The following is a 6,019-nucleotide window of genomic DNA, read 5'->3' on the forward strand; positions in this document are numbered from 1 at the left end:
AGACTTTGCTGCGCTCTTATCTTCACTGAACCGCCACTATCCAGCTGGACATGGAGCTGCTTCTGCGGCGACAGAGATTCCTGCTTGTCGGGTAAGACTGTGACGGAAATTTGAAAGCAAAGTGTTTAATGTAAAAGAAAAGTGTGTGAGATCGTGTTCTGAGCTGGTACCAACAGGCACAAAGATAAACATCAGTGATTCACTGGCTATATACACACGTCACTGTGTTCAGACCTTTGGGCATTTCAGATAGCGAGTCTGAAATTCATTTAACTGTTTCTCATTGTGACTCCTCAGATGCTCGGTGATGGAAATAACTTTCACGACAATTTGGTGTCAGAAGTGGGAAGCGGTCATGCCTGCCAAGACCTGATCAGAGGGACTGATCACCTGGATTTAAAAAAGATCCATCTCCAATCCTCGCTTAGGGTTCAGAGTGACGGAGACTGTGGTCAGTGTTCTTGGCTGGCTGCACCGGAACTCCTTCTTCATCTGAGGACACGGTGAGCTAAAATATTTATTTTCTTAACATTTTAATTAAATCATATTCGCTTGATTCTGTGGTTAACTGAATTCAGTCAGGTGAAAGGAGTGTAATTTTCACATTTGTTTAATAGAGTACTCTAACCTGAGGCAGAAACAGGTTAAAAAAAAAAAGCCTGTGAGCCAAGACCGTTTAAATGAACTGTGAGCCCTTTCTTACATTGACCAGTGTTAAGGTTGTGAGTCTTTTTATAAGACAAGACCAGCGAAAACTGTGAGTCCCAGGCAAGACCAAGTTAAGCTCGGTAAAAAAAAAAAAAAAAAGTTTTAAATATCCTGTGAGCCTGATCGACAAGACCAGTGAAATGGGAAAAGTGAAGCTCCTATTAGTCTTGAAACTTATATAATGATAAAAATGATAAAAAAAGAAAGAAAACCATGGTGATGCCTGTCTGTGTATGAGCGCAGACCCCCCCCCCCTCTCTCTTTGGGGTGTGTGTGTGTGTGTGTGTGTGTGTGAGCCCTTCCTCTCTCTCCCTCTCTCTCTCATCTTGTTTTGTGTTGTGTTGGGACTAAACTCTTAGCAATAGATTTTACTGTCTGGACAAAATATTTTTCATTTTCATTTTGTGGATTTTGTTTGTTTTAACTTTCTGAGCGTTTTAAAATTAAGTTTGTGAAAAGCTGGGGAAAATATATAAGGATATATAAGTATATATTACACATAAACTGTGCATTTTTTAAAAGGAATTTTGTACTATTGTATGTCGCTTTGCTTATAGGTTTTTTCTGGTTTTGATTTGATTTTATTTGAAAATGGAGACTTTGAACGTGATGATGTGTGTAATATTTGGTTGACTGGTATGAACATTGTGGTTTTCCTGCGGGTGGGTGTCTTAGTCAAGCTCAGCTAAACAGCTGAAGGAAGGTTTACAAGGTAGAAAGTTGGAAATATTGAGAATTAAGAAGGTGAAGAGTAAAGTGGCACAAGGACTGGACAAAATGGAGAAGTGTTTTAAAATATGGAAAGCGGAAGGTAAAAGAAGGAACGGACACGCTCGGTGATGGAAATAACTTCCACGACAAGATGTGTGTCTACACATCTTGTGTACAGGGTGGTAGTAGCCTAGTGGGTAACACACTCGCCTATGAACCAGAAGACCCGGGTTCGAATCCCACTTACTACCATTGTGTCCCTGAGCGAGACACTTAACCCTAAATTGCTCCAGGGAGACTGTACCTGTAATACTGATTGTAAGTCGCTCTGGATAAATGCTGTAAATGTAAATGTACACCAACAACAGGCGATCGTATCTGTGCACTGTCTGGAGCTTGTAGAGGTTTTAGCAGTCAAATGTAGACCGTTCTACATCCCGAGAGAGTTCACTGCTGTGATCATCATTGCAGTATACATCCCGCCTAGCGCTAATGGTGCACTCGGTGAACTCTACAACATCATCAGCAACCTGCAGATAGTCTTCATTGTCGCGGTAGATTTCAACAGCCTTAAAAGAGTACTGCCAAAATCAGGGACTCTGCCTTCCAGTCCAAAGACAAAGAGGATTATTCAAATTCAAATTTTATTTGTCACATACATTGTCATGCATGATATGATATGCAGTGAAATGCTTTTTGCGACGGCTACAGACCACAGTATAGCAAATGTTGCAAGTATACAATGAAGACCAATATGCAAATATTGCAAACATAACCAAATATTACACTTTTACGTCTTTAACATAAAATATGTGTAACTGGTAGGGTGAAGGCTTGCAAATGAGTGAAAGACAATGTATAAGATTAAAAAAGCAAAAAAAGTAAAAAGAGCAAAGATTTTGTGCAAAGTGATTTCTCTCTGTTTTGGACTTCAGGAAGGAAAAGCACTTCTCTGATCGCAGCAGAGAGAAGAGTCCATTGTTGGGGTGGCTGAGGTCCTTCACTATCTTCCTGGCCCTGGTCCAGCACCGTTTGCTGTAGATGGATTGAAGGTCAGGGAGCTTGGTACGGCTGATGCGTTCGGCTGATCGAACCACCGTCTGTAGGGCTGCTGTTCCCGAACCAGGTTGAGGATGCTCTCTATGGTGCAGGAGTAGAAGTTTCTGAGCACCTTGGAGGGCAGTCTGAAGTCTCTCAGGCGTCTGAGGTGGTAGAGACGCTGCCGGACCTTTTTCACCACGGTGTTGATGTGACAGGACCATGACAGGTCCTGTGTGATGTAGACACCGAGGTAACGGAAGCTGTCCACTCTCTCCACTGGGCTCCTGTTGATGACAGTGGTCTGGTAGGTCCTCTCCTGCTTGGTACTGAAGTCGTCTATTAACTCTTTTGTCTTGCTGACGTTCAGTTCACCAGATTTCCAACCTCCTCCAGGTAGGCCGTCTCGTCGTTGTCAGAGATCAGGCCCACCACGACAGTGTTGTCAGCAAACTTGATGATGGTGGTAGAGTTTGTAGTGGCTGTACAGTCGTATGTGTACAGGGAGTACAGCAGGGAGCTCAAAACACAGCCCTGGGGGACTCCATTATTTGCTGAACTATAGTCAATGAAAAGCATTTTAACATAATTTCCCTTCCGAGTGTCCAGGTGGGTGAGTGCTGTGTGGAGGAGATATGAGATGGCGTCGTCTGTGGATCGGTTGGGGCGGTGAGGTGAGGGCTACAGGCTGGATGGGTTTTCTTCGGGACCGGAACAATGATGGACTCCTTGAAGCATGTAGGGATCACCAACTGAGATAGAGATAGGTTGAATATCTCTGTGAAGGTGCTAGCTGGTCTGCGGAGGCTCTGAGGATTCTGCCCAAGATGCCGTCTGGTCCTGCTCCTTTCCTGGTGTTCACTCTCCTGAAGGCTCTTCTCATGTCATGCTCGTGATGACGAAAGCGTTCTCGGTGTTGGCAGTGTCCTCCTGTCTGCAGCTGTTGGAGCCGCTAGCCGTAGCATCGCTAGGGTCTTTAGCTGCAGCCTCGATGCAAGCATAGAACGTATTTAGCTCGTCTGCCAGAGACACGTCCGAATTCATCCTATCGGATGTTGGTGATTTATAGTCCGTTATTGTCCTTAGTCCCTGCCACAGGCTCCTGGAGTCACTCTGTTCGAGTTGTGACTTGTTTTTTCCCGTAGTGCTGCTTTGCCTCCTTCAACGCTTTCCTGACGCTGTACGACGCAGCCTTATATGGTCCCATGTCCCCGGAAGCAAGTCCCGCGTTATAGGTAGCGGTGCGAGATTTCAGAGCGTTGTGGATGGTTTCCCTCTGAACTGGAGCTTCCTGTTTAAACCTTTGTTTGTATTTAGGCATGAGGAAGATTTTCCAAACGGTGGACGAGATTGTGCCCGTCCTTAATTGTTGTGTAACAGTGGTGCAGTGTCCTTTCGACCCTGGTGGGGCAATTGACGTGCTGATGAAAGTTTGCCGCTGTGCGTTTGAGGCTGGCATTATTAAAATCTCCTGCCACAATAAGCGCAGCGTCCCGGTGCTGTGTCTGGTGCTGTGTGAGTGCCTCCTGCAGCTCGCATAAGGCAGTGTCCGTGTCCGCTTTCGGTGGAATGTAAGATGATGATGACATATGTGAACTCCCGAGGAAGATAAAAAGGACGACATATGATGGACAATAGTTCCAGTTTCGGTGAGCAGGAGCGTGTGAGAGGGACAACGCTCTTGCACCAGCTGTTATTTACCATCAAGCACACGCCGCCTCCCCTTGACTTCCCCGAGTCGCGTGTCCTGTCCACAGTGTTGGGAAGGTTACTTTTACATGCCCCAAAATTTAGTTTGTAATGTATTCCGTTAAGTTACTCAATGTGAGTAACGTATTCTGAATACTTTGGATTACTTAATATATTGTCATGCTTCTTACAACTACATGAATGTAGCAATCACAGATAATAAAAAAAGTATTAGACAAACATAAAACATATGCCATTGAAGAGTACAAACATATGCCATTGAAAAGTATTTACTGTTATGGTCTCCAACATATTCCATCACTTAGTTAAAATAAAAAGTAGCCTTTCACAAGGAAAAAAACAGCATTTTCAATGACCCTCTTCCTAATGCGTTCCATGATGGTAGATTTGCCAGTGTAGGGTTGTTGAAAAAAAGTTTAAAACACAAAAACAAACTAAACTCGGTCGGAAAAAATTCTTCAGAAATTCTTTTTTAACTGTAATTTTCAAAGAATCAACAGGATCTGAACCTGGGACCTCTTGAACATCAATCAAAAGTTCTACCACTGAGCTATACCCCCACAATTTAGCAAAATATTTGAATATCTCGTTTGCAGATCACACACAAAAAGGTTTTGTAAAATAACCAATGTCAGTCAAAGCACTTTATTCCTTTTCCTTGTTATTCATAGGTTCTAGATTTTCCACTCAGCAAAAAAGGTCATTGTAAATGTAAAGTTGAAGCTCCTGTGATTTGGCTCCCGGGATCAAATGCTTTTAATAAATCTGCCTAGTTCTATCCATATGCTTTAAAGTGATCTACCATGAATGGCTTGGATTAATTTTACAGCATGACTGTTGTTTGTTGGTCTATTGGTATGTTTCTCGCTTTGGGTGTGACCGGTCCTGGATTCAAATTCTGTACAAGTCTAAATACATTCTTCTGATTGCACAATCATTTGACAATGTTTAGCTAAAAGGGTTATTCAGAAGTAAAAGTTTCTGTGCCGTGACGCTTTTAAGAGTATTCTTTTATATTAGATGCAAGAAATCTAAACAAATATTTCAGACAATAGACAGATGGCTTGTAAGAGTCAGGATGGCCGAGTGGTCTAAGGCGCCAGACTTAAGGTGTAATTCTTTCCAAGAACTTGGGCTTTCTGGTCTCCTCGTGGAGGCGTGGGTTCAAATCCCACTTCTGACATATGTGACTTTCTGCTCCGATAATACAGACAGTCCTTTGAAAGTCAGAGAAATGTCTTGAGCCGCTGAGTAGATGTTGTCTTTATGCCTAAAACATCATGTGCTAGAGTGACAATGACTACTTCATGATCTGATGTCATTTGCAAGTAAAATGCTAACACCTGTCTCGTTGTTTTACAAGTATGATTTTCGCTTTGGCTGTGGGAGGTCCTGGGTTCAAATCATGCACGAGCCCTATCAAAGGTTCTACAGGGAGTGCAGAATTATACGGCAAGTTGTATTTTTGAGGAATAATTTTATTATTGAACAACAACCATGTTCTCAATGAACCCAAAAAACTCATATCAAAGCTGAATGTTTTTGGAAGTAGTTTTTAGTTTGTTTTTATTTTGAGCTATTTTAGGGGGATATCTGTGTGTGAGGGTGACTATTACTGTGCATAATTATTAGGCAACTTAACAAAAAACAAATATATACCCATTTCAACTATTTATTTTTACCAGTAAAACCAATATAACATCTCCACATTCACAAATATACATTTCTGACATTCAAAAACAAAACAGCGACCAATATAGCCACCTTTCTTTGCAAGGACACTCAAAAGCCTGCCATCCATGGATTCTGTCAGTGTTTTGATCTGTTCACCATCAACATTGCGTGCAGCAGC

At 42.5% G+C, this 6,019-nt stretch overlaps 1 non-coding gene across 1 annotated transcript; it reads left to right on the forward strand.

Annotated features, from left to right (window-relative positions):
• The first annotated feature begins 5,239 nt into the window (after nt 1–5,239).
• Nucleotides 5,240–5,350, forward strand: trnal-uaa (transfer RNA leucine (anticodon UAA)). Its single transcript has 2 exons — nt 5,240–5,277; nt 5,305–5,350. It is a non-coding gene; the product is annotated as a tRNA-Leu (tRNA).
• The last annotated feature ends 669 nt before the right edge of the window (nt 5,351–6,019 follow it).

This window comes from Denticeps clupeoides, chromosome 5, assembly GCF_900700375.1.
Source record: "Denticeps clupeoides chromosome 5, fDenClu1.1, whole genome shotgun sequence".
NCBI classification, from domain to species: domain Eukaryota; kingdom Metazoa; phylum Chordata; class Actinopteri; order Clupeiformes; family Denticipitidae; genus Denticeps; species Denticeps clupeoides.